Source organism: Moschus berezovskii, chromosome 17 (genome assembly GCF_049115385.1).
Source record: "Moschus berezovskii isolate FMDL1 chromosome 17, NW_MosBer_1.0, whole genome shotgun sequence".
NCBI lineage: Eukaryota > Metazoa > Chordata > Mammalia > Artiodactyla > Moschidae > Moschus > Moschus berezovskii.
This window is the reverse complement of record NC_142476.1, coordinates 22,737,132-22,764,913: the sequence shown is the minus strand read 5'-3', so window position 1 is coordinate 22,764,913 and position 27,782 is coordinate 22,737,132. Positions and strand designations below refer to the sequence as shown.

The window sequence follows — 27,782 nt, the reverse complement described above, 5'->3', positions numbered from 1 at the left end:
GCAATGCAGCAGACCTGGGTCTGATCCCTGGTGAAGGGAATGGCTACTCACTCCAGGTTTCTTGCCTGGAGAATTCCGTGGACAGAGGAGCCTGGCGGGCTATAGTCCACAGGGTCACAAAGAGTCAGACAGGACTGAGCGACTGTCACTTTCATGTGTTTTGAGACATGTGACTGTTGAGACCACTGAGTCTTGCCCAAGATCTCAAAGCTTGTAAGTGAAGCAGCTGGGTTTGAAGCCATGCTGTTTGACTACACATGCGATGTGTTTAAATCACTATGTCACAATGGAAAGAGCAAACCTTTACAGTGCACTGTGGTATTATTGAACTTTTCTACAGTTTTCACAATGGACTATAGAGCATAAATTATTTTGATTTTATTTGGTTTCTAGAAATGCTGAAACTATGTCTGAGGAACAAGCATTAATAATTTGTTGAACTAAACTTCAGATACCCAAGCCCCCAAGCCTAAGAAAAGCTTAGAGAACAGACTAGAAAATTAGACAGTTGGTATGTTTGCACTGTTCTGAAACCACTCTAAACATTGGAACCCACCCAGATCTCAGAGAATTATGTAAAAAATGATTCCACAAGTCTTTCTTAAAAAGATGTATTCACACAGATCCTGTTTTTGCATAAGATAATGTCAGTGCAAAAATGCTGATCCTATTTTCTATATATTCATCATCTTCTTAATCTCCTATTTGTTAAACAATATTTATTTTCCCTCCAAATCACTCAAGTGATTTTTTTTGTTGTTTGCTTGTTTTGGTATGATAATACATGCTTTCCGAAACATTTTTGAATTCTTTTTTTTTTTTTAATTTTAAGGGAGTTAATTTTATTTTTACTAAAGGAATTCTATTGTTTCATTTTCATATGGGGAAATATGTATAATACACATCTATCTCTTTCGACTTGGTTAAAAGAGGAGGAACGCTTGTGCATAGTGGTGGGTGACCAATCAAGTATTCTCCCTAAGAGGTTAGAATGGCAGTGCTGGAGCAGATGATCCAGAGAGAAACAAGTGATCACCCCACCTGCATCCTGAAAATCAGCTGGCACCTTGCTGGTCCAGAGAGGATAACGCAGGGCTATACTGAAAGGAACTAGATGGGTCAAGGGCCCTTAAATCGGGAAGGCTTAGGAGGTGCAGGAATTGTCTAGTGTTTTTCCTGTGTATTTTAGGTGAAAGGAAGAATGCTCCTTTTTTTTTACAGGGTGGCTCAGATGGTAAAGAATCTGCCTGCAATGTGGGAGACCTGGGTTCGATCCCTGTGTTGGAAGATACCCTGGAGAAGGGAATGGCTACCCACTCCAGTATTCTTGCCTGGAGAATTCCATGGACAAAGAAGCCTGGCAGGCTACAGTCCACGGGGTCGCAAAGAGTCAGACATGACTGAGCAACTGTCCCTCATTCACTCATGTGGAGTAATGCTCTGTGGACGCATTGAACCCTAGATGCTGCTGTGCCACCATGATTATCTGGAAGGCATAAATAAGGCAGGGAAAACTTGAACGCTTACCAAGGATTTTGAGACTCTAGATAATAAAAGCTAACACTTCTATGATGCTTATTAAGTACGAGGGCCTGTGTGAAGAGTTTTACACATATTAACTCCTTAAATTTTCCTAGCAACTCTATGAAGTAGGTACTATCATTATCCCCATTTTACAGAAGAGGAAACTGAGGTACAGAGAGATTAACTTATTCAAGACCACATGGCTAGGAGTTGTGGAGCTGGGATTCACATCCAGGTTATCTGCTTTCATATTCCATGATCTTACCAGTGACCCATACTGCCCATCTGAAATGTTGAGAATGTGCTAACCATGTTGCTGATAATTATTTATTTGTAGTTTAATCTATTTTTGAATACTCTGAAAAAATTTTTGTAGTTGTTTAGTCACTAACTCATCTCCAACTCTTTTGTGACCCCGTGGACTGTAACCCGCCAGACTCCCCTGTCCATGGGATTTCCCAGGGAAAAATATTGGAGTGGGTTGCCATTCCCTCCTCCAGGGGATCTTCCCAACCCAGGGTTGGAATCTGAGCCTCCTGCATTGGCAGGCAGGCTAATCACCACTGATGTACCAAGGAAGACCAGAAAAAAATTTTCAGAGATGTCTATTTCGGCACTTGGTTTTGAACTGTGGTGCTGGAGAAGACTCTTGAGAGTCCCTTGGACTGCAGGGAGATCCATCCAGTCCATTCTAAAGGAGATCAATCCTGGGTGTTCATTGGAAGGACTGATGCTAAAGCTGAAACTGCAATACTTTGGCCACCTCATGCGACGAGCTGACTCACTGGAAGAGTCTGATGCTGGGAAGGATTGTGGGCAGGAGGAGAAAGGGATGACAGAGAATGAGATGACTCGATGGTCATGAGTTTGAGTGACCTCCGGGAGTTGGTGATGGACAGGGAGGCCTGGCATGCTGTGATTCAGGGGGTCGCAAAGAGTCGGACACGACTGAGCGACTGAACTGAACTGAAGCTATAAGAGAACACTTGAATCCTGATAGAAATGTTCACCATAAGGTCTCAAAGTTGACAGCAAGTAGAAAACCTCTGTACTGTGTTTAGACAGCAAAGAAGAAGGGATGGCTACTGTGCCTGTGTTCTGCTGGGACAGGATGGTATTCCCTGCCCATGGGAGCTGCACTCAGCAATTATATCAGAGTCACTATCAATACTCAGCTGCTTGCTAAGAATTAAACTGCTGGAACCAGATCTAGTGAGTTTCATGTTACCATGGTTTGGATGAGGTGTTCACATTGGTGTGATATATTTAGTCTTCAGAAACAGTTAAATCTAAGCTTAGCTTTCTTACCAAAATGATAATGTACGTTGGTATTACTTGTGGTTATTTGCTTCATCTCCCAAGTAACTGATCGCACACCTCTTTATTCTCTTAGGGTTAAAGCCAACCTCCAACCCTGTTTATGGAGTGAGTCAACTGGAAACTCATTTGCAACGAGCCGGGAGCGGCTAGTGCCTCTGCTGCCCTCTAGAGGCACGTCAGAGCATGACCGCTCTCCTCGGAACCATTCCCGTGGGTTGTGCAGGGCCGACACTGTCACTCTCCGTTTTGCATTTGCAACCAATGCCGTTTGTCCAGAGGGGACGAGGTGAAAACACGCTGGACTTCCAAAAACAGTAATGGGACTTAGTTAATTTTAAGCTAGGCCTTTCATAGTTATCCTGTGTCCTCCTGTCAGCCACTAACTGGAAATCAGTCCACATTGTTTGAAAACTATAAATAGAGCTAACACAGAGCATTTGCCAAATGCCGGGTACTGTTTAAGTGTTTCCCGTATACTAAACTGGGGGCTTCCCTGAGAGCTCAGTCGGTAAAGAATCCGCCTGCAATGCAGAAGACCCCGGTTTGATTCCTGGGTCGGGAGGATCCCCTGGAGAAGGGATAGGCTACCCACTCCAGTATTCTTGGGCTTCCCTTGTGGCTCAGCTGGTGAAGAATTCGCCTGCAATGTGGGAGACCTGGGTTCGATCCCTGTGTTGGGAAGATCTCCTGGAGAAGGGAATGGCTACCCACTCCAGTATTCTGGCCTGGAGAATTCCCTGGACTGTGTAGTACATGGAGTCGCACACAGTTGGACACGACTGAGCGACTTTCACTTCATACAGTAAACTGTTTAATCTACATGACAGTATGAGTAGAAGGATCATCTCTATCTAATAGGGGAGCTGAAGCAAAAAACTACTTAATATTCCTCAGAGTACATGAGTGGTAGAGCTAGATTTAACGCACCCCACCCCTTACATCTGGCCACGTGGACTAGGCCTGTAACCAGTTCATTGCACTGACACTTTTATAACTATCAAAACGTGCATCAAAAGCTTAATTTTAAAGGAAAGGTTTTGCTGAAAATCTTTAACCTGAATCCAGTAATGAGGAAGTGATTGGCTTGGATGCTTTTGAAATGTCAGTGACATCAGAGACAGAGGAGGAGGAGGGGAGAGAGGAGAGGAAGACAGCTGGGAGAAGGAGAGAGGCAGTGGGAACTGTCTTAGATACATGGTGTCTAAATATAATGCACCGTCTATGGTAATCCTAAATATAAAAACAAGACCATAAACAACATTATTAGGAAACTGAGGAAATTTCAATATGGACTATATGGGTAGTAATGTTGAATTCCTTGAGTATGATTCATTTATTGTGGACACATAGGATATGTCTTTATTCTTAAGTGATGCTTGATTTAAGTGTTTGGAGGTAAAGTGTCATGACACCAGAAAATTGCTATCAAATAGTTCAGGAAAAAAAAAATCAACTATAAATGAGAAAGAAAGGAAATGAGACAAACTGTTAAGAACTGGCAACACTAGGTAAAGGGGTATATGATGTTCATTATGCTATTTTTAAAACTTTTTTGTAGGTTTAGAATTTGGGAGTGAAAATTAGAGGAGAAATAAACTTCATCTTAAGATAAGAGCCAGCCAAGGATGTGGCCATGGTATCGGCCTGGACTGAGTTAGGGCCAGTGAGAGACATGTGCTGGGGTTGGAACCCATAAGCAAGCTTTGAAATCTGTAGACATGTGTGCTATATGGGTGTTCAGTTCAGTTCAGTCGCTCAGTCGTGTCCAACTCTTTGCGACCCCGTGGACTGCAGCACACCAGGCCTCCCTGTCCATCACCAACTCCCGGAGCTTGCTCAGACTCATGTCCATTGAGTTGTTAATGCCATCCAACCATCTCATCCTCTGTCATCCCCTTCTCTTCCCGCCTGGAGTCTTTCCCAGCATCAGGGTCTTTTCCAATGAGTCAGTTCTTCGCATCAGGTGGCCAAAGTATTGGAGTGTCAGCTTCAGCACCAGTCCTTCCAATGAATATCCAGGACTGATTTTCTTTAGGATGGACTGGTTGGATCTCCTTACAGTCCAAGGAACTCTCAAGAGTCTTCTCCAACACCACAGTTCAAAAGTATCAATTCTTCGGCACTCAGCTTTCTTTAGAGTCCAAATCTCACATCCATACATGACTACTAGAAAAAACCATAGCTTTGACTAGATGAAACTTTGTTGGCAAAGTAATGTCTTCTGCTTTTTAATATGCTGTCTACGTTGGTCATAACTTTTCTTTCACGAAGCAAGCGTCTTTTAACTTCATGACTGCAGTCACCATCTGCAGTGATTTTGGAGCCCCGAAAAAAAAAGTCTTTCACTGTTTCCCTATCTATTTGCCATGAAGTGATGGGACCAGATGCAATGATCTTAGTTTTCTGAATGTTGAACTTTATGTCAACTTTTTCACGCTCCTCTTTCACTTTCATCAAGAGGCTCTTTAGTTCTTCTTCACTTTCTGCCACAAGTGTGGTGGCATCTGCATATCTGAAGTTATTGATATTTCTCCCAGCAATCTTGATTGCAGCTTGTGCTTCATCCAGCCCAGCATTTCTCATGATGTTCTCTGCATATAAGTTAAATAAGCAGGGTGACAATATACAGCCTTGATGTACTCCTTTTCCTATTTGGAACCAGTCTGTTGTTCCATGTCCAGTTTTAACTGTTACTTCCTGACCTGCATACAGATTTCTCAAGAGGCAGGTCTGGTGGTCTGGTATTCCCATCTCTTTCAGAATTTTCCACAGCTTGTTGTGATCCACATAGTCAGAGGCTTTGGCATAGTCAATAAAGCAGAAATAGATGTTTTTCTGGAACTCTCTTGCTTTTTTGATGATGCAATGGATGTTGGCAACTTGATCCCTGGTTCTTCTGCCTTTTCTAAATCCAGCTTGAACATCTGGAAGTTCACGGTTCATGTACTGTTGAAGCCTGGCTTGGAGAATTTTGAGCATTACTTTGCTAGTGTGTGAGATGAGTGCAATTGTGTGGTAGTTTGAGAATTCTTTGGCATTGCGTTTCTTTGAGTTTGGAATGAAAACTAACCTTTTCCAGTCCTGTGGCCACTGCTGAGTTTTCCAAATTTGCTGGCATATTGAGTGCAACACTTTCACAACATCATCTTTTAGGATTTGAAATAGCTCAACTGGAATTCTATCACCTCCACTAGCTTTGTTCATAGTGAGGCTTCCTAAGGCCCACTTGACTTCACATTCCAGGATGTCTGGCTCTATGTGAGTGATCACACCATCATGATTATCTTGGTCGTGAAGATCTTTTTTGTACAGTTCTTCTGTGTATTCTTGCCACCTCTTCTTAATATCCTCTGCTTCTGTTTGGTCCATACCATTTCTGTCCTTCACTGTGTCCATCTTTGCATGAAAAATTCCCTTGGTATCTCTAATTTTCTTGAAGAGATCTCTGCTGCTGCTGCGTCACTTCAGTCGTGTCCGACTCTGTGTGACCCCATAGACGGCAGCCCAGCAGGCTCCCCCATCCCTGGGATTCTCCAGGCAAGAACACTGGAGTGGGTTGCCATTTCCTTCTCCAATGTGTGAAAGTGAAAAGTGAAAGTGAAGTTGCTCAGTCGTGTCCGACCCTTAGCGACCCCACGGACTGCAGCCTACCAGGCTCCTCCATCCATGGGATTTTCTAGGCAATAGTACTGGAGTGGCTTGCCATTGCCTTCTCCGTGAAGAGATCTCTAGTCTTTCCTATTCTATTGTTTTCCTCTATTTCTTTGCATTGATCACTGAGGAAGAGATGTGGCTGTATCAGATGCTAAAGTACATTTATTAATGAGTTTCTATTGGTACTAGGTATTACATGCATCAGTGTGTATTTTCAAAAAGCATCCACATTTCCATGAATGGATAATAAACAACACAAATTGTAAAGCCCATTATAAAGAAAATGGGCTTCCCTGGTGGTGCAGACAGTAAAGAAACTGCCTGCAATGCAGGAGACAAGGGTTCCATCCCTGGATTGAGAAGATCCCCTGGGGAAGGGGATGGTTACCCACTCCAGTATTCTTGCCTGGAGAATTCCACGGATGGGGGACCTGGTGGGTTACAGTCCTTGGGATCACAAAGAGTTGGACATGATTGAGCAACTAACACTTTCAACACTTTATAAAGCTGAAAAAGGTCTAATTTCAGTCTTAATATTGTTCCATTTTTGTCATCAACAAATAAGGATGAATAGCAGTCTACCTTTCCTATTTATTTATTAATTTATTCAGGAAATATGTATTGAATGTTCACTGTGTTTCAGGCACTGATCACAGTGTTTGAGATATGCAAGTAGATGAACCAAGATCCCTAAACACAAGGCACTTATCTTCTGGCAGGAGAGAGAGACAATAAACATGATAACCAAGTAACGTGCAGAGAATGTTACTGATCATTGACAAGGAAAAGTAGAAAAAAAAAAAAAAAACTGTGGCAGGAAATTGGAACAGATGGTTGCAGAGAAGAGGGCTTGTGATTTTAAATAGGATCCCTAGGGTGGGTTTCACTCAAATATGACCTCATGCTGATCTAGAAGGAAAGTGGAGGAGAACAGAGAAGAAAGACTGTCTAAGGTGAGGGTGTGCCCAGCGTGGCTGGAGCTGAGTGATGAAGGGGTGACACATAGAAGGACATGAAGTCACAGAGAAAGTGGAGGGCTATTCATAGAGGTCATTGTGAAGGTGCTGTTTTTCATGCTGAGTAAAAATAGAAAGCCTTGGGTGATTTTGAGGGGAGTAGTGACATGATGTAACTTAACATTTAAAAGGAGTTATCTTGAACTTACAAGATAAAGGTGGGAGCAAGTTTCCAAGTCAGGAGCTATTGCCATGATCCAATCAAGAGGTGACAGTGACTCTTCATAGGCTAATAGAATTCGTGGTAGAGAGTTGTGATCAGATTCTGGGTATGTTTTAATGGGAGAGCCAACAGGAAAGATTTATTGATAAGTTAGAAAGTGGTGTTTGGGAGAAAGAGATGAGTCAAGGGTGACTCAGTGTTTTGTCCTGAGCCACTGGAAAGATAGAGTTGTCTTCCATTAAGATAGGGAAGACAAGTCAAACAGATTTTGAGGGGGAAAAGCAAGAGTTGCTTTGGATGTGCTGAGCTTAAACTATTAGACATCCAGATGGAGATGTCAAAGAGGTATTTGGAGACAGAAGTGAGATTGGAGAGAGGTCAAGGGTGAGGTTTTAAAGCTGGCCGTAATTCATGTACAGATGTTATTTAAAGCCATGAACCTGGGTATGATCACCAAGATAGTGAGTGTGGATAAAGACAAGAAGAATATTAAGGACTGTGTCCTTGGAATTATTCTGTTTTATGTGTTCATAATTATTTTGTTCTCATTTTGTTTAAAAAGTTATTACACTACACAAACTAAAAGGGAAAATTGACAGTTACTTAAATTACTGAAGATAGTCCATCAAATAATTAAATTTGCAAAATATATTAATTTGCCTCCATTATCTGGTTTTATTTTCTATAAATGTCTGCATTATTCAAGCACTAGGACAGCTACAATTTGAGCTGCTTTATCCTAGTGTTATTTAATCAATAATGCGTTAATCTTTGGGACAATAAAGATCAAAAATGCTTTCAAGTAAATCTTGAGGTGGCGTGATTCTCATGGGTATATGTTTTCTTAATGTAAATAAAATGTTTTGTTGAAATATGATAATCATTTCCTAGTTTTCTGATGCTTATGCCTTGACAGTTCTCATTCTGATGGTATAGTAAATGGCTTCTAGAAGTTTTGCCCAAGCAGAACTGTTACTACTGGTCAAGATGAAGCAGGGGAAGGGAAATACTTTCTCCAGGCAGAGATAAAAACATGTAAATATATTTGTTGTTTCATCTAGTAAAGATGTGAAGATAAGAAGTTCACTTAACTGCAAATAAGGCCATGCCATAAATGCATTTTGTCAAGATTTGAATTTTAATATCAGAACCATTTTTATACTATCTGTATAGTTAAATGAGTATGGACAAGCTCAGAAGCATTTTGTTTTTTTCATGATGAACTATATAATAGTGGTTAGGCAATCTAGAAATGCAGGCATGTGATCATATTTATTAGTAAAGAAAACTCAAATTCAACCAACTTTAAAAATAAGGGTGTTTACTGACCCATATACAGTAGAAAATAGGGAGGTAGTCAGGCTTCTGGGTTTGTTTATCAAGAGTCTAAATTTTTGGCTCTCTGCTCTGGCCGTCCAATGTATTGTATTCAGTCCAAAGCTGGCTTTCTTGACAGGCCTAGAGAGGCTGCCAAAAGAGCCAGGCTATTTACTTTCTTGAAAATGCCCCAGGAGAAGGAATGCTTTCTTCAGTTAGCAGGCAAGTGATCCGAGCTTAGTGCCAGTCCTTGTGGCCAGCAGAAGGCCATGTGCTGATGGTCTTAAGGCCGGGGTCACTCAGTGACCCAGGGATCGGATTGCCTTCACTCGCTTACATCTTTGGAGACTTTGGTGGAGCCTGTGCCCTTGGAAGCATGTGGCCTGCTACACAGCAGGGGCAGAGTGGCGCGTTGTTGGGGAAAGTCATCATAGAAAATCCACAGACCTGGATCATCCGTGTGATCCAAACTTGATGACGCTCCACTTGGATTTGTTGTTGAGACTTAGCTTCCTAATCCTGACCATTTTCTCTTGCTGAGGGCCTTTCTTCACGTGGTAGTGACAGAAAACCAACTGTTGCTATATCTGGTCATGAAAATGTTTAACTAGAACTCAGAGACAAGAGACGTAGACAAGAGGAAAAACTTTTACTTTTCCTCATTTACTAGTCAATATAAACAGTTGACTCGAGTTGGGAAGATCCTCTGGAGAAGGAAATGGCAACCCACTCCAGTTCTCTTGCCTGGAAAATCCCATGGACGGAGGGGTTGCAAAGAGTCGGACATAACTGAGTGACTTCACTTTCACTTTATAAGCAGTTGATGCCTTTGTGCATCTCTAGAGAATGTCTTCATTGCATCTATAATGTATTTTCTTTCCTGTTACTGGAACAACAGATATATAAAATCCTTTTTATATGAGCACTTCTCTGTTACTAATGTTGTTTAACAAATTTTTGTGACAAAACTTATTTCTAATGCCTCAAGTTTTCATTATATGAGTGATTTGGAGAAAAACATCATATTTATATCACAGTTTAATGGGAGACAGGGGGATTCAGCTAGTTGACAAACAAAACATTTGTGATTAACACATCTTCCTCCTAAAATGATGCTAAAATAAAAACAAAGGGTTTTTTAAAGGCATAGATCATCAAAAACAAAGAGAAGACGAGAGCAGGTAACAATGACAGCAACACAATATTGGAAGCTGGAAAGGTAACGGATAGATATTAGACATGAAAACGTACAGTGAAAAAAGCACAGAAGCAACTGGATTTGAGCTTCCGAACCACAAAAGGTTTAGGAGTACAAGGGTCTTTGGAAGTGAAAGTGTAGATGGGACTGAGAACAGAATTGCTCACAAGGCTGTTAAAGACTCAGTTAGGCCCCCATATCAGTACTCTTATACTGGCAATTGCTCCCTTCTCCATTCCTCACACCACAATATGAAGGGGAGGTATTTTTTTCTGGAGGGGTGAACCCAAGGAACTCTGGGCTGGGGAACACCAGCAGAGCTGAGGGAAAGAGTAACCTCTAAAAACAGGATGATTAGAATGGATCATAAAAAGGGGAGAAACTCAACTTTATCCCCTCAATAGGCCTCTAAAATGCCAGAAATGAGGCAGGAGATTGGAATCCCTTCTCTGAGTAATCTGACTAGCCTAAGAGCACAGACCCCAAAGTACACACAGCATCCAGTAGTGACAAGGCCAAGCAAAATTATCTTAGAGTGAAGTCCATCATTCATGAAACCTCACTCTCTTAGAGCTTCCGATTCATTTTCTTTAGTTCTCCATTATGAGCAGCTATATCTGAGGAAAACTTCTAACTCGAAAGACAGACCAAAGAATTGAAAAAGGAATTTGGAGGAAATAAAGACCATGTATAGAGAAGAAAATTGTGAGGAGAAAAATTAGCCTTAAAAATATAAGCTATACCTATGAAACAAGAACATGATGCTATAAAACAAGAACATTCAGAAACTACAAAAGAATACTTGAAATTAAATGTATGATTGCAGAAATAAAAAATAAAGGAGAAAGATGAAAGAGTGGAAATTGTTTAATAAAGTAGAACAACTTAATAAAGACAAGACATAGAAAGAATTTTTTTTAATTTAAAAGTTTAAATCCATCTAAGAATTCCTGTATTTAAGTAATAGGATTTCCAGAAAGAGAAAATAAACAAGCAAAGGGAATAGAAATCACCAGAGAAATAATTTATGAAATTTTATATTACTAATTGAATGAACCCACCAAGAGCCTCAAGAAATGGATGAAGATAGATTTATCTACATTATGAGATATCACCATAAAGTTTCAGTACACTGGAGACAAAGAGAACATCATAAAGCTTTGAGAGAGCGGAAGGTGGGGGCCAAGTCACACACACAGGAGGTCAGTAGCATTTGAGTTAGCAATAAAACAAAACTAGAAGCTAGAAGAGAATTGGAATAATGTTGTAAAAATTGAGGGTAAATGTCTTTCAACCTGAAATTTTATATCCTATCAAAGTATCACCTTAAGATATTTCTTGACATGCAAGTTCTCCAAAAATATGACTCCTATGAATCTGTTTCACAGAACGAACTAGAGGATGTGTTATACCAAAATGAGAAAATAAATCAAGGTGAATGATATGGTATGAGGTACACATATACAAGGAGAAAGAACTTTCCTAGAATGCTAGTGATGGAGGATTATAGGATATCAGCTGCACAACAGACCTCAGAACACCCAGTTCAGACTGGAACTAATCAAATGAAACTGGGAATATTCCTGATCTTGATTTCTTTCAGAGATTTATACCTTTAGAGAACAAGTTGTGGATGAATCTGTGATAAGCATTTAGAAAACAAGACAAATGAAAAAATAAAACATATTCGAAAATGTAATTAATCATAATATTATATATTGGTGCAAAAGTTATATTATTAATATATTACATTCCATATTTTGTTGACTCTCAGAGTATAAATAATAAAATGCACCAACATTTTAGACTACTAAGAAAGAAAAATCTCTGTAATAAAATGATGACAAATCACTTAAAGTTAGTCTTGCATGATGTATTAATCAATGACATTAATCTCTTTTTGCTTTGAAACTTTTTCTTCTGTACAGATGGATTTGGTGTATTTTCCTGTCTTAAGTTGCATTGCTGTGATAAGGTACCTTTCCATATTCTTATTAACCAACATAACACGGTTTCTCTATCTTAGGCATCTTTCTTTCTTAGATCTACATGAAGAACTTAGTTATGTTTTGTAAGAAAATAATGAATTGTTATCATTCTTCCATTGAGAGATATTTGCTTTACTAATAACAAATTTATACCCCACTACTCTGGTTTTTTTTTTCATTTTAGGTACACAATTACTTAGTATATTAATTCAATTCATAGTGTAATAGTTTGAAGATGTTTTGTATGGCCGTTAAACTCAGCATGTGTAGTGCCTGACGTGTACAAACCCAACTGAAGTGGTAACATTATTAACTGCTTCGACCAGACTTGTGCAGACACAATGGCAACTATAATACAACAGAATATTGTCTGGCTAACCATAAATGAGTCCTTTCCTTCTTCACACATTGATTCATGGGGTCGCGGAGAGTCGGACACAACTGAGCGACTGAACTGAACTGAACTGAACTGAACCATAAATGAAAGATACATCCAGACTTCAGAGATGTTAAAATGTGAGAAAAAAATTATCTAATAAAATAGAACATCTATGATTAGGATAAGCATAGTAATAATACTGTAAACACTGAATATAAACTAATCAAAAGTTAAGATATAACAATATTGGAGAATTGGGGAGGGAGAATATATATATATACAGACACATGATTATATATGATGGTGGTGGGTGCAACATTGCTGAAGGAAAGTTAAATCCTGAATTTTTATAGTGAGAAGACTATTATTTATGCACAGTCTTGAAAATTTATGAGTTACATGTAAACTTGCTGTTGAAAGATGATATTAATATGTATTAGCTAAAAGAACTGAGAGAGTTGCCTCTAGATTGCAGTTCTGGGTCAGGGGATTATTAAAAATTATTTATGTGTGTATGTATGTATTTGGCTGTACTGGATGGTAGTTGCCACACACAGAATCTTCGATTTTCATTGCAACATGCAGGATCTTCAGTTGCTGCATGTGGGATCTAGTTTCCTGACCAGGGATTGAACCCAGGCCCTCTGCATTGGGAACATGGAGTTTTAGCCACTGAACTACCAGGAAAGAAGGGACTTTTTTTTTTTTAAAAAAAATAATGCTTTGTACTATTTGAAATATTAAACTATGAATATATGCGTATATGCATATCGGTCACTTCGGTCGTGTCCAACTCTTTGTGACCCCATGTACTGCAGACTCCTCTGTCCATGGGATTTCCCAGGCAAGAATACTGGAGCAGGTTGCCATTTCCTTCTCCAGTGTATGTGTAACTTTGATAAATATAAATTTTAAATTTGAAATAAATCAGTGGCAACACAAGGATTGCAAGCATAATTTTCCATTCTTAGCAAACTATTTTGAAGCTTACAAGTCTTATTTGATGTTTCAAGAATCTCAGGAATAATTTTCTAGTGGCAAACATAGTATAACAGATGTGATATATGGAGTACACTGTAGGCCTATTACTCTTATGGGGTTGGCTGAACTAAGAGAGAGATCTCCTTTGTTGATACTGAAAGTGGATTTTTGTATTTTGGTTCAGATATAATCTTACCCCAAACATGTGGAAATGAAAACTTTCTGTCTAGATATTTCATTAATGAGAGACTTTATTGTTTGAATTATTTCCACCTCTCTGCATGTTAGTAATCATGACTAGCTGGGTTGTTAGTCATTCCCCAAATTTTCTCCTTCATATAGTTTGCAGATCAATCTTCATTCCTTGTGATTTATCACCTGTTTGTGGGTTCTTCTTCCTCTGCTCACATCTTAGGTTGCTCGTATGCTGATAGATAAGTTTTCTTATTCAAGAGTAAGGATCTCCCATTTCTTAATTAATCCAAACCCTGTTAATTAGTAACTATCAAGGAAATATGGTTTAATGGAAAAAAACACTGGACCAGGAATCAGGAGACTTGATTCTTATTCAAGCTGGGCCATCTGAGGGTCTCAGCTCTCTGTACCTTTCTCACTTATTGATGGAAAGATTTAGAATAGAAGCTCTTGAAGGTATATTATGGGGCCTCCCTGTAGCTCAGCTAGTAAAGAAGCCACCTGCAATGCAAGAGACCCTGGTTTGATTCCCAGGTTGGGAAAATCCCTTAGAAAAGGGATAGGCTACCCACTCTAGTATTCTTGGCCTTCCCTGGTGGTTCAGACGGTAAAGAATCAGCCTGCAGTGTGGGGGACTTGGGCTCGATCCCTGGGTTGGGAAGATCCCCAGAGGAGTACTTGGCAACCCACTCCACTATTCTTGCCTGGAGAATCCCCATGGACAGAAGTTCAGTTCATCCATGGGCTACAGTTCGTGTGGTCGCAAAGAGTTGGACACAACTGAGTGACTAAGCACAGCACAACAAGGCATCTTATAGTCACCATATTGTATGATTCTGGGAATATGCATTTATTCAAATGCTTCATTACAAGATTAAATTTTAGTATGAATGGATTGGGACTTTTTTTTAAAAAGTAAAATTCTGAATGACTGTGTGTTGGTAAAGAACTCTCCAGCCAATGCAAAAGACATAAAAGACTCAAGTTTGATCCCTGGATTGGAAAGATCCCCTGGAGGAGGGCATGGCAACCCATTCCAATATTCTTGTCTGGAAAATCCCATGGCCAGAGGAGCCTGGCAGTTTACAGTTCATGGTCGCAAAGAGTCGACACAACTGATGTGACTTAGCACCCACTCATCACTGTGTGGAACAGGCTGACAAATAAGGACTTAAAAGAAAGTTGGATAGACTTAAGTCACTGGACCAAGGAAATATCTGGGTAAAGAACACACACAATTCTTTAAAGAACAATATTAACATTGCATTCTATCTATATTGATGTGTCTATCAAGATATTCTAGGAATAAATACTTGATTAGTTGCAGCTTATTTGTGAATAAATAAGGCATATACTCTATACTTCTAAACATTGCATCTAATCAAATTAACTACTTTAAATAATAATCCATTGGATTTTATTCTGCCACAACTATCATTGCTTGTTTTATGTACTCTGTGAGGTCACCAGTCAATGCAGAAGCTGGTTTTGCAAAATTGGATGAGGAACTGCCTTGAAAACATGTCATCTAAACTCAGTTAACTGAAGAATTAGAAACTATCCTGAAAATGATGTCAGATTAGACATAAAAATGCTTAGTGGATATACATAATGCACCATCTAAGAAAAATATCCTTATTTCAGGTATTGTATTTAATGAAAACAGTAATAAACATTTGGAGAAGGAAATGACAACCCACTCCAGTATTCTTGCCTGGAGAATTCCATGGACAGGGGAGCCTGGTGGGCTGCAGGCCATGGGGTCACAAAGAGTCAGACACAACTGAGTAACTAACACACAATAAACATTGCCCCTAATATTAAGAGTTTCACCACCTCTAAAAGACCTTACAGTAGAAGACAGGCCATACTGTGCTTGCTTTATCTGGTGAGTCAAGGCAGTATGAGCTCTGTGCTGCTAGTGGAGATTTGAGCTATAACTAAAGGACGACTAGCTTTCCCTTACTCAGTTCTACCATCTCTATGGAGTGTCATGCCATAAACAGGAACCAGGTGAAAATACAAATCCATTCCTTTTACTGCAAAAAGTAACTGGAAATGTCAACCACATGTCCAAGAAATCACAGGTTATTAATTATCTAAAGCCTTTAAATTGTACATAGACCAAATCCTTACCTTAACAGTTTTCACCTTTTGACATATATGACAACAATCTGAAGATTTGTATTTTCAAATTCATGTTGCCCAAGCCCCATCCCTTGATATTTTGCCCAATCTGTCTACTGTCTATATATTTTGAAAACTACATTAAATGTTGGTTCTAATGTCAACCAAAGAAGAAAAATGCTGATCTACTTGACAGTTAAATTTTTCAATGAAACATTTCCAACATGACCTATTTACCTTAAAATCTACCCAAATTCTAGACCATTACTCTATGACCTTTGGGAGGGAAATGTTAGAGATATACCCTATTAACTTACCAAGTCATTGCTGCTTGTTTGGACAATATTTCATTGCTTTAAGGAAAATAACTAGTTCTAGTTTATTTTAATTATCTTTATTCTTTTTCCTTTTTAGGAGGTTTTACTGAATTATTTATTCTGTATTCCCCAAAGTCTTGGGAACAGGGAAATCCTTGTCTTAGGACATGACATATGAAAAAAATAGATAATAAATTATGTTACCACCACTTTTCAATATCTCATTTCCCCCTTTGGCTTTCCCTCATTTGTATGTGGGATCAATACCCATCACATATGGTCATTTCCCAAAGACACTGGACAACTTCAGAGTGTCACACTTTTTTGTAGATTTTTAGATTCCCTCAACTCATTTATTCCCCATTTTTATGGAGTACAGTAGTTAAGAAAAAAAAGTCCAAAGTTAACTATAAGTTACAAGTAGATTTGCTTGCTTGGCTCCTTTCTCATTTTTGTTTTCTGTTATTCATGACAAAAGGTAACAGGGGTATGAGTGATGAGAATGAGGCCAAGGGAGTAAAGACTGGAAAATTTTGACAACTCTGTTGAGTAGGAAATTTTTTAAGTAAAACTTTCTCCCCAGCAGGTCTTGGTGAATCTCATGTCTTTGACATGGATGAAGACTAAGAGATGAAACTCATTCCACCTGCAGTGAGGAACCACAGAGTAGTTTACAAGCCCGCTGGGCTGACTTGGAAGGCCTTCATGGAGGAGCTACTCAGCAGGGCCCTCTCCTGGCCTTGTGAAGGGCCACCTGCAAGTTGTCTTTCTGTTTTCACTTCCCGGCATGGCCAGAGCCCTAGACTCCAGCCCCCAAACTACCTTCATGAGCTTTGGAAACCAAAGCCTTTCTTGGGCTAGGTTTTATCCCATCTTACCCTAGATATATTCTTTAATTCACACACACATGTGCATCCTTTCCTTTCCGATGAACAAGATGAAGGCGAGAGAAAGGAAGGTGATGGATCCCAGAGAACAGACAGATTCTTTTATCTCAAGTCCTTTGCTTCTATGGTTCACGGGACTTTGGTTTTGGAGTCTCAGCCCAGTTTTAACGTTCAAGCTGCCTATTACTGGTGGAAAAAGGGGGGGAAGAAAGAGCCGCTTCCCTGTCTCTTTGCCTTAATCTGCCGTGCACGTGGACGTGTGTGCGGCTGACCCAAACCTCGCTGACATGTCAGCGTGCAGCCCGCAGGGCGAGGGGCGTTTGATTTATAAATGGAATGTATAATAGGCACGGTGCCTTCTGAGCCGAACGTTCATGGAAAAATCACATGCCGCTCACATGAGGGACCAAGATCTTTTTTTATTATTTTAATGAATTGAGTTTTTTCAGTGCACCAGGGAGATAAGAAGATACCCGCCAATAACCCTCTGATTGTGTCCTCGGCCAATGGGTGGGCTTCAATACCGGTACTCCTCTTGTCAATTGAGTTTGTGTGTTAAGTCAAGGTTTAGCTTTGGATTTGAAGCTCTCCCTCAAACAAAGCCACAGACGCTCCGACGGTGGAAACCATCGCATAATTCTCCTCTTTGTTTCTTTAAAGAGCACGGGGTTGGTTAAAAAAAAAAATCCATTTTGGGAAGACTGGGTCTGGAAATAATGATAGAGAAGATGAGAAAAGACAGCAGGTTGTAAGTTCTGGCCTAAGTTCGGAAACAGGCGGAAAAAAAAAAGAAAGGTTGAAAAGGTAATAAACTACAGCAAGGCCAACAGATCAACCAACATGAGAAAAACCAACAGGTAACAAGGGGCCTCTGGAGCTTCTGAAGAATAGGGATCAGTAGGAAGGCATTTTGAATGAGAAATAAAATGCTCCTTCCTGTCAGGGAGGAAGGGAGGTGTCTGGTGCTTGAGAAATGGAACAAAAATGCAATTAAAACCCAGAGATGAATAAAGATCAGGTGGGAGAGGATGTCACCCTGTGGCCTTTGGAACTGTGTTTCTGCTGCTTCCCCAAATTATTTTTTTTCCTGGAACAAAGGAATAATGTTGTGGAAAAGTGGGTGCCAGCTACTTTAGGAAAACAAGACAGCAAAGCGGATAAAGGAGATGAAGACAATTGCCTTCCTAGGCAGTAACTGAAGGCAGCGAGGCCTGACAAAAAAGGTGAACATTTGGAGCCAGCAAGATGACTGAACCATGGGAAGGAAGGAGGGGAAGATGATTCACAATAGCATTTGAAAGACATTGGCTTGAATATTTATTAGTATTGCGCACTGCTTGGCCTTGGGGGGACTGCCTTTGTTCGGCGAGCCATTTCCCAGCTTTAAGGCAATAAACAGGAAAAGAGCTTGAAAGATGGCCCTGGACACTCGGTACATCGTGCTGGAGAGGGAAGCTGAGATAAGACCTCGGCTCTCAGACAGTGACGGATATGGATGGAGGAGCTGTCACTGAGGAGCCTCCTCCATCCCCACACTCTGCCTCTAGGGGGAAATATATGATTAAAATGCCATGAAAGGGAGGGTTCCTTATCATGAGGCTAAACTTTCCAACACATCAGTTTGGGGTAATTTCACTTATGTTTAATTCATCTGGGATACAGAAAAAGAATAAAGAAGAATGCAAAGCCAATGGTAGGATAACTGAACCTCATCAACCCATAAGTCATTCACCTTTGAGAGGGCCCGAAGTCTATATTTGTATCTATATCCCCTCATAAAACAAGAACATCAGGGGCAATTTTAAGTAAGACTTATGATCCATTCATCTCAGGATTTTTCTTACAAGACACAAGGATCATTTGTAGAAGAGGATGATCATCAACTTTTAGGGTGCAATTCTCAAAATGTTAGCAGTGTACCGCAAATTATAATATCCCTAATGTTCCCTCAATGAGCACTGTGTCAGCATGGAATTTTCCTTCTGTGTTTTGGTCTTAGCTATAAAATGAATTTTTCCTAAGCCAGTCAAGGACCTACTCATCTAACTACTTGATCAGAGTTTATTCTGGCAACAACAAAAAAATCACTCGAAACTCTGGAGTTGCTGGTTAAGCATTTATTAGGAAAATTGTGCCCCAAATGGAAAACAAGAGCATCTACAGACAAATGAAAAAAAAAAAAAAATCCAAAAGTTCGTTGGCTCTCAACCCTGTGGAGTTGATATTGTGCCAAATGGCAGGAGAAAGACAGAAGAGTGAGAAGCGAAGTTGGATAAGAGACTCGTCTGAGGCATCAGTGAGGCCGAGCTGGCTCGCCAGTGTTTCTGTGCAGTTAGCGGAAAATGAATGCCTTTCCTAATCTTCCAGAGCTCTCTATCAGGGACTGAATGCACCCGCACTAGCCACGGGAATGGAAAAGTGACTCAAGCATTGTCCAGCTCAATGCCCAAAGCAGCATAGTTTCCACTGTGGAGCCTGGATCACTGGCAGACCAAAGGAGTAGAAGAAATGAGGCAGCTGAGACAACGGTGCTGAGCAAAAGCACTGGCTTGCGGTTGGTAAGGACATCCATGTTCAGAATCTCAGCACATACTGAGGTGGTTATTGTCTCATATCCTCTGCAGAGGTGCAGCGAAGCAGTTCTGGAGATGTTGAAGCCTACAGTCCCTTCATTTGTCCTTCTCTGAATTGATGAGGAAGTTTATTTACAAAGGTCAACTGGGATAAGACCTTGGTTTCTGGCTGGTTAGTTCAGCAGCTATGCAGAGGTTATTTATCAGTCTTCCGAGATTGGGGATATGGATGCCTCAGGTTGCTCCATCATATGATAAAACTGTTACCATAATTTCCTGAAAAGAAAAAGCAGTTCAGAGATGTTTGCGTTACATAGAATTCCAGGGTTCAAAAGCAGAGAAGCCATAATTACACATTATGTCTCTCTAACATTCATGGTTTGCAAATGCTTTTAAAATATGCTAAATCATTTAATAACTAGAGGGTGATTGTTTGCTTCGATGTGGTAAGATGATTGAGGACAAAGCTCACATCTTGTTTATCCTCATCCTGTCATTGCCTAATATAGAGCAAAACACGTGGTTGGCATGTTGTTAAATGCTTGTTGAGTGATGAAAACTTCCTGTTTTGTTTCAAAAGAGATTGAAATGTCTCATTAACAATTCATTTAGCATCTCTGTTTCTCATTTTAAAAAATAAGTTGTTTGGACTTGATTTGTCCACCTTGGCTGGATATCAGATCAACTCTGGGGCTTTTTAAATGAACTCATTCCCAAGTTCCTGCCCAGTCTGCACATCCAGAAGCTCTAGTTGTGGGTCCAGCCAGCAAAAGCAAGTTGGAGGATCAGTGAACTAGATGAGCTGTGCAGACCCTTCCATCTTTAAGGTTCTCTAAGATAAAAGGCTCCTTAATACTTCTCAGGGCTATTTATCATTAACTTTCTGACAGCTAAGTAAGGACATAGGTGTTTCCTATTAGAAGTGAAGAGAATGCATCTTTGAAGTGATCACATAAGGGAAAATTTTATACACTTTTCAGAGGAAGCTGCGACTATTGTAATCTCTTGCATTTGTATACTGTGTTCTCGGTGGCTTCACTTCATTATCTGGTGTGATTTTTCACAATAATTCCGTCCATCCCCATTGCGTTTGTCTTCTGAGACTCACAATGACAGGTCAGAGAGGAGAGAAGCGAAGGACTAAAAGCCCAGAGAGCAAAGAACAATAAGAGGTAGAATATTTTACCCTCCTGGCCATTATGGGATTTTTGTATTGTTAGTTATCTAGTTTACAGCAATTTGGAAATTTGTAGTTGTCCATCTTACCTGAATGAGCCACATTGACCCAGCTGCTTTCTTGCCATGGTTGATAATTAAAGAGTGACTTCTGCCCTCCTACAATAGGCAAATTTGGAGGCACACTATTTTGTTTTCACCATGTGTACACTGCAGGGCCCTCTCTGGGCAGTTTGACAGATAGAGGGCATGATTTCAGATAGGACCTGATAGAGTCACATGGGATGGAAATAACTGTTAATGAGAATTTTTAAAAATATACAATCTAAGATGACAATGCCAGTGTTTCATTTCTTCTTAATGAACATGGTGTGGACCATTTTGGATTTAAGACCACATTAAATTTAAAGTAAAGACTTAGAAGCTGCAGCCAAGATGACAAGAAAACCTAGTTTTTATGTCACTGATTGCAAAGTCAAGTGAAGATACTTCTGAAGAAAAGATGAAGATTTGGAGGGATATTCCCAGAGGCAATTAATTAGACCTTGTCTTGGACAATTAAGGCGTGTGTGTGTGTTTGGAGAGTAGGAAGTGAGCTGAGGAGGGGGTTGATCAGTATTTCTTAGAGCTCACATAGCTTTGCAGGAGAAGGAAAGAGCTAGAGAATCCCTTTAGCTGGATGAATCCATGGAAAATCCCTAGGCGGCCCTAAGGCAACTGGAATAAGCTCTTTTCTCTTGATCCTCTGGCGATATGTCTTTATTGAGATATAGTATTCTGAAAGCCACAGGCTGTGGGCGGGGGGACATGAGCCTCTAGGAGGTGTGGAGGGGAGCAGTATCCGTCCTAGAGGTGGAGGAGGCAGCCGTGATGGATGAGAGCAATGAAAGGAGCTCATGAAGAACACACTTGGAGAAGAGACCCAGAGTCATGAAACCACCTTTGAATTGTAAATGCACACGCTCAGTTACAACCATATGAAAATATCTATGTCTGTATCAGCAAAATGGGGGGATTTTAGAATGGTATAAAAATTTCAAAATTACTGTGTGTGTGCACATGCACACAAAGTTATTAAAAAATTAAATTCTTTTAGAAAAGAACATTAACAACCAATGTATCAGAGAATTAATTCATTCAACAAATATTGATTGAGAACGTCTTCCGTGCTGGGGACTTTCCCAGCCTTTGGGCAGACAGCAGTGTCCAAGCTCCGTGTTCCGTCTCTTCTAGGCAGACACACCAGCTTTTCCCAGGTGGGTCCTCAGCGCTGAGCACAGAGAGCCTGGAGACACACGCTGTCACCATGGAACTGAAACCCACAGGCTTGTCCGCAGCTAACTTCCTACATTCTGCCTCCGAGTGAGGTCTGGATGAAGGAAGGGAAACCAACACGTTGCTTTTATTGATATATATATATTTTCAGGTTGTCCTTGGAAAAAGTCATCCTTTCTAATGTAAATTAGCCTGTTTACCTTCAGGAAAGAGAACTCCTTCCCCTTTGACATCACTTTGAGTTAATAATGTGGTTCTGTGCCCGGGCAATAATGCTTTCATTTCCCTCATCACTTTAAGGTGTATATTTCTCCTCCCATAACACCAGGGGCAGACCCAGGACAGTCCAAATGTGAAGTCACACGAAACCCAAGTTGAAGGGACTCTGAATAGTTTCTTTTCTGCACTAATCTCTCTCTCTGTGTGTGTGTGTGTGTGCGCACACACACACACACACACACACACACATTTTCCTTGAAACTGACATGAGACTTAATTTAGTGTCTGTGGTAAAGATGATTAATTTAATTTCTGTAGCCATGAAATTAAAAGACGCTTACTCCTTGGAAGGAAAGTTATGACCAACCTAGACAGCATATTAAAAAGCAGAGACATTACTTTGCCAACAAAGGTCCATCTAGTCAAGGCTATGGTTTTTCCAGTGGTCATGTATGGATGTGAGAGTTGGACTGTGAAGAAAGCTGATCGCTGAAGAATTGATGCTTTTGAACTGTGGTGTTGGAGAGAACTCTTGAGAGTCCCTTGGACTGCAAGGAGATCCAACCAATCCATTCTAAAGGAGATCAATGCTGGGTGTTCATTGGAAGGACTGATGCTAAAGCTGAAACTGCAATACTTTGGCCACCTCATGTGACGAGTTGACTCACTGGAAAAGACTCTGATGCTGGGAAAGGTTGGGGGCGGGAGGAGAAGGGGACGACAGAGGATGAGATGGCTGGATGGCATCACCAACTCGATGGACATGAGTTTAAGTGAACTCCGGGAGTTGGTGATGGACAGGGAGGCCTGGCGTGCTGCGATTCATGGGGTCACAAAGAGTCGGACACGACTGAGCGACTGAACTGATGGTAAAGGTGTTGATTTCCTAAGATTAAGTTTTACAGATTTGGAAAATCCAAACTGTGGCAAACATTAAGACAGAATGAAATTTAAGAAAGATGCTGGGGTGATGTCTGCAATATTTCTTCAAGTGTTTAGACCGTCGGCATCAAAATCACCTGGATGTGTTGATTAAAGTACAGATCCCAAGCAGCGAATCTACTCTTGGGTTACAGAAATCCAGATCGGGTTTATCTTGCAGATTATGGACTTTCCTACAGATATTGTCCCAATGGGAACCACAAACAGTATCAGGAAAATCCTTAAAAAGGCCATAATGGGACAATAGAGTTTACCAGCTTGGATGCCCATAAGGGAGTAGTCTGTTGGATGAGCTCCCTGAGTCGGTGCTTCAATGGGCTCCTTCTGGAAGCAGCTGCCGTGAAATAGCCCAGTATTTGGTATGTGCTCATAGTTTAGCATATAATGAAAAGCCAGACTGTGAAAAGCTCAAGAAAATTCTGAACCCAAATGGAATACCTTTGGGACCACTGGAGTTTTGCACTAAAGGAGAGGGCTTGAATATGCATGCTCCAAACAATCAAAAGGTTGATTCACGAAAGGCTGCAGCAAAACAAGTGTATCAGGTGCAGAATACGTTAATAGAAAAAAAAGGCCACAGTGAGAGAAGTGCTGAGTCCCGTACACCAAGGAGAAAAGTGCAAGAGGAGGAGAAGCTGGTTGGATTGTTTAACAGTGAAACAGTGCGGGAAAGCACAAGAAGAAGACAAAAATATTGTGAGTCTCAAGAATTTCAAAATGATGTAAAAAGTTCTCCACACGAATCCAGCTGTATACAATTCCCAAATTCATTTTATGAACCCCATCAAGATTTTACCAATCCAGATATGTTCAGCAAGTCAAGCTTTCCATCTTGGTACACAAACACTTCTACAACTGGTATGGAGGTCATCGAATTAGACAGTCCTACAGGATTTTGGTTTACAGTGTCCCAGTTTACATTTAGTGAAGAGATAAAAGCAGATCTATGTTATTATGGCTTCACCATTATTTTTCTTTTGATATTAGTATGTCTTGCTTTATATTTTCTCTGAAGTTATCAAATAAAATCCTTTTGATAATTAAAAAAATAAATAAATAAAGTACAGGTCCCTAGCTCTACTCCAGACCTGAGAAATCAATAGCGAGGATTGTGGGTGGGGAGGCAGACAGGGAGCTCTAGGCAATCTTGGTTTTCAGTAAGCAGCCTGGGAAATACTAGTGCGTCCTTTACGATTTAGTGCTTTCGGGCTCGTTGGCTATGGTGCCCAGGCTCAGTTGCTCCGCGGCACGTGGGATCTTCCTGGATCAGGGATCGAACCATATCTTCTGCATTGGCAGGCAGATTCTTCACCACTGAGCCACCAGGGAAGCCCTTCTTGTACAATTTTAGATCCAGTTTCTATTTAACATTATACTAAAGTCTCTAGAAGACAGTGTTAGAGGTCAAAACTAAGATCTCTGAAGGTATGGTGTTATGATTACCCCACAGAATTCTCATTTTGCACAAGCCGATCAGCACTGATGTTGAGACACGGGAAGAAGGCCTGCAAGCTTCCCTTTGCCTCCCTCTGTCCGCTTGGTTCCCAGGTTCCCTTGCATACCTTTCCTCTGTTCTGCTCTTTGCCCCCGCCCCCGGTTAGAATTCTCTTGTGCAAAGGAGCACCATTGTGATTTGCAAATTCTTTTCTACATCTTTCTGTGTTTTCTCACTTCCCCTCATCTTTCTGGCTTTAACCAGTTCTCAAAGGAGGATCTTTTGAGGCTATTTCTAAAAACCGTGGTGAAGAGGCCTGACTGTAGGGCTGTCTTCTTTTCCATGATCTTTTGCCCTGACAGCCTCCATGAATAGAGGAACACAAATGAACAAAACAGATCCAAATGTCACCCTAGAATAGTCCAGCCGGTGAGTTCACAGATCACTATACTTGATTGATGATAATGTTGATGGTAAGTGTTTATTATCACATCATGTCTGCCTAAGGCCACCAGAGCCTCCCTCTAAATGTCATAGATTGGGTTTAATCTTTGGCACTAGTATTTACTATCCAGAATGGCAACAATAATTCAGTAATGGTTATTCCTCTCTCAACTTGCAGAACATTATTATCCCATGAGAGATGGGAAGGAGGAAGTGATACAATAAATACAAGACAGCTTGATAGAAAGCTGGAACAGAAATGTCCCGAGAACATTTATGAATGAATGAGCCCAAGTGCAATCTCTGTAAATAACAATGGTCTGGAGAAGAAAAAAACAACAAAGGAAAGATTTACACCATTGAGATTCATGGGATTAATAATTGAATAAATTAGCCTATTAATATTGTAACATCATAAAAGAGAAAGTATTCAATGAATATTTGATGACTGACTTAGTAAAAAGTCTGTTTTTGTTTTCCTCATTAAAATGTGTGAATAAACAAAGCCAAAAATATATTGCTATCCGTGTGGGAAAGCCATGATCACTAAAAATTAATCTGTTTCAGATATTTCCACAAGTTATCAGCTACTCTTTAAGGATTCAAGGGATTGTTGACATTAACCAGGATTTCCAGGAAATCAAGATTTGATTCAAATTGAGAGATGTAAGATTTTTTGAACCCAAAGATTTAAAAGGCATTAAAAATAAATGTTGACTAATCCCTGAGGGAAATCAGTCTAGGATTAGATTATGTTCCTATGATAAATTAGAAATTTTCAAGAAAATGCATAAAACACCATGGACATATTAAAATCCGTGTATTATCTGGAAAATGTGAGGAATAATATATTTATGTTGATGTTTTGTAATATTTGTAATTCTTGTTTACAAATTTTACTCAATTTTCTTTAAACATATATCATAGAATAATGTCATGAACATATTGGTTATTCTTTTGATTTTTCAGGGAGGAAATAATGCTGACATTTGAATATATAAAATCATGGTATGACACAGTGGCAAAGATCTTTATAAACTTTGTAGAGAAACCCCTTTCCTTTTCATAAGGGGAGACACAGCTCAGAGGGGGACTGAGTCGAGTCAGAGGGGGACTCAGTAGAGTCTACTCTAAATCGCGCCCACGGGTCTCAGCAGAGATGGTCTAAGTGCGAAGCCCGTAATTTATACCTTCTTCCCAATCACTGTCTTGGACAGATGGTTCTTCAAAAAGGAAAAAGCAACCAGCTAAGCTGCCTCTTGAAACTTTTCCCGATTAAGTCACTTTGTTGCTAAAAATGTGATGTTATAGAAGAGGAAGAATTAGTTCCTTGCCATAGGAAGAACCAACTGTTCACTGAAGCCTGCATGGAGTCTAGAAAAAAAAAAAAATAAGGCCACACTGAGGAGTCCGTGTAGCCACCAACTGACTCAAAAATAACAACAAAGATAACTGAAATGCATTGACTGATTACCATGTGCTGCACATTTTACTCCATTCACTGTTGAGAATCACGATTTCATTTGATCTTCCCAATAACCTCATAATTATTATAGTTATAATGATATGTGCTATTATATGTTGTAGATGAGGAAATGGCTTCAAACAGGGTAAAGTATAACTTGCCTCTTGTTTCATGCGGGTAAGCCAGGATTTGATACCAGGCAGTCTGAGTCTGTATCCTTAACCAGGCTTTAAATAATTTTTTTTCCCTTCTGCATATTTTTAAAATATTGAATATAGTTTATTTATAATACTGTATTAGTTTCAGGCGTACAGCCAAGTGATTCAGTTTTTTATATATATATACATTCTTTTTCAGATTCTTTTCTTATAGGTTATTTCAAGGCCTTAAATATAGTTCCCCATGCTATACAGTAGATCCTTGTCTATGCTAGAATATATATAGTAGTGTGTATCTGTTAATCCCAAACTCCTAGTTTATCCCTCCCCCTTTCCCCCCTGGCTATTAAGATTTGTACCTTTTTCACAAAGAGGAGGGACCTGCTCTGTTAGACATCAATGAGGAGGCTCACAAGAACAGCTCATTTGGCATCTCAGTGAGAATCAGTGAGTCAGTGAAAATCAGACATAGTTTTACATCTGGTAAGCAACCTGTGATTTCTCTTCAACTTTGAAATGAAAAATTCCCACCACATAAAATATAATAAAGACCCTTGTGTTTTTGTTTGTTCATTTGCTAATTCTGGTGATACCTTATTGACTTCAGGTTTCTTTACTTTGATCACTGTTTTTTACTAGGCTACTAAGACTCTGAAGCTGGAGTGTCTTTGATCTGTGGAAGGTAGTCCAATATAATTCTTTGTTCTCAAACTCTCTGATCTCAGAACTGCTTTACGTACTCTTAAAAATTATTGAGGACTCCAAAGAGGTTTTGTTTATATGGGTTATTTCCATGAATGAATATTAGAAATTAAAACATAATTTTTACATACAAGAATATACATACCCACATTCTATTAATATTAGCTATTCAGAGTACTGTCAATGCATAGCTTCTGAAAAACTTAACCATATATTCATGAGAGAAAGTTAAAAAAAGTAGTATTTGTATTATGAAAAAGTGTTTGGTCAGGGAGATGCTCACTGGTATAATGAGAAACACTTATTATGCTTCAAATTCTCATTCTG

At 39.9% G+C, this 27,782-nt stretch overlaps 1 pseudogene; it reads left to right on the top strand.

The window, feature by feature from the left end:
- The first annotated feature begins 22,121 nt into the window (after nt 1-22,121).
- Nucleotides 22,122-24,279, top strand: LOC129550937 (serine/threonine-protein kinase VRK2 pseudogene; annotated as a pseudogene).
- Nucleotides 24,280-27,782: the final 3,503 nt, after the last annotated feature.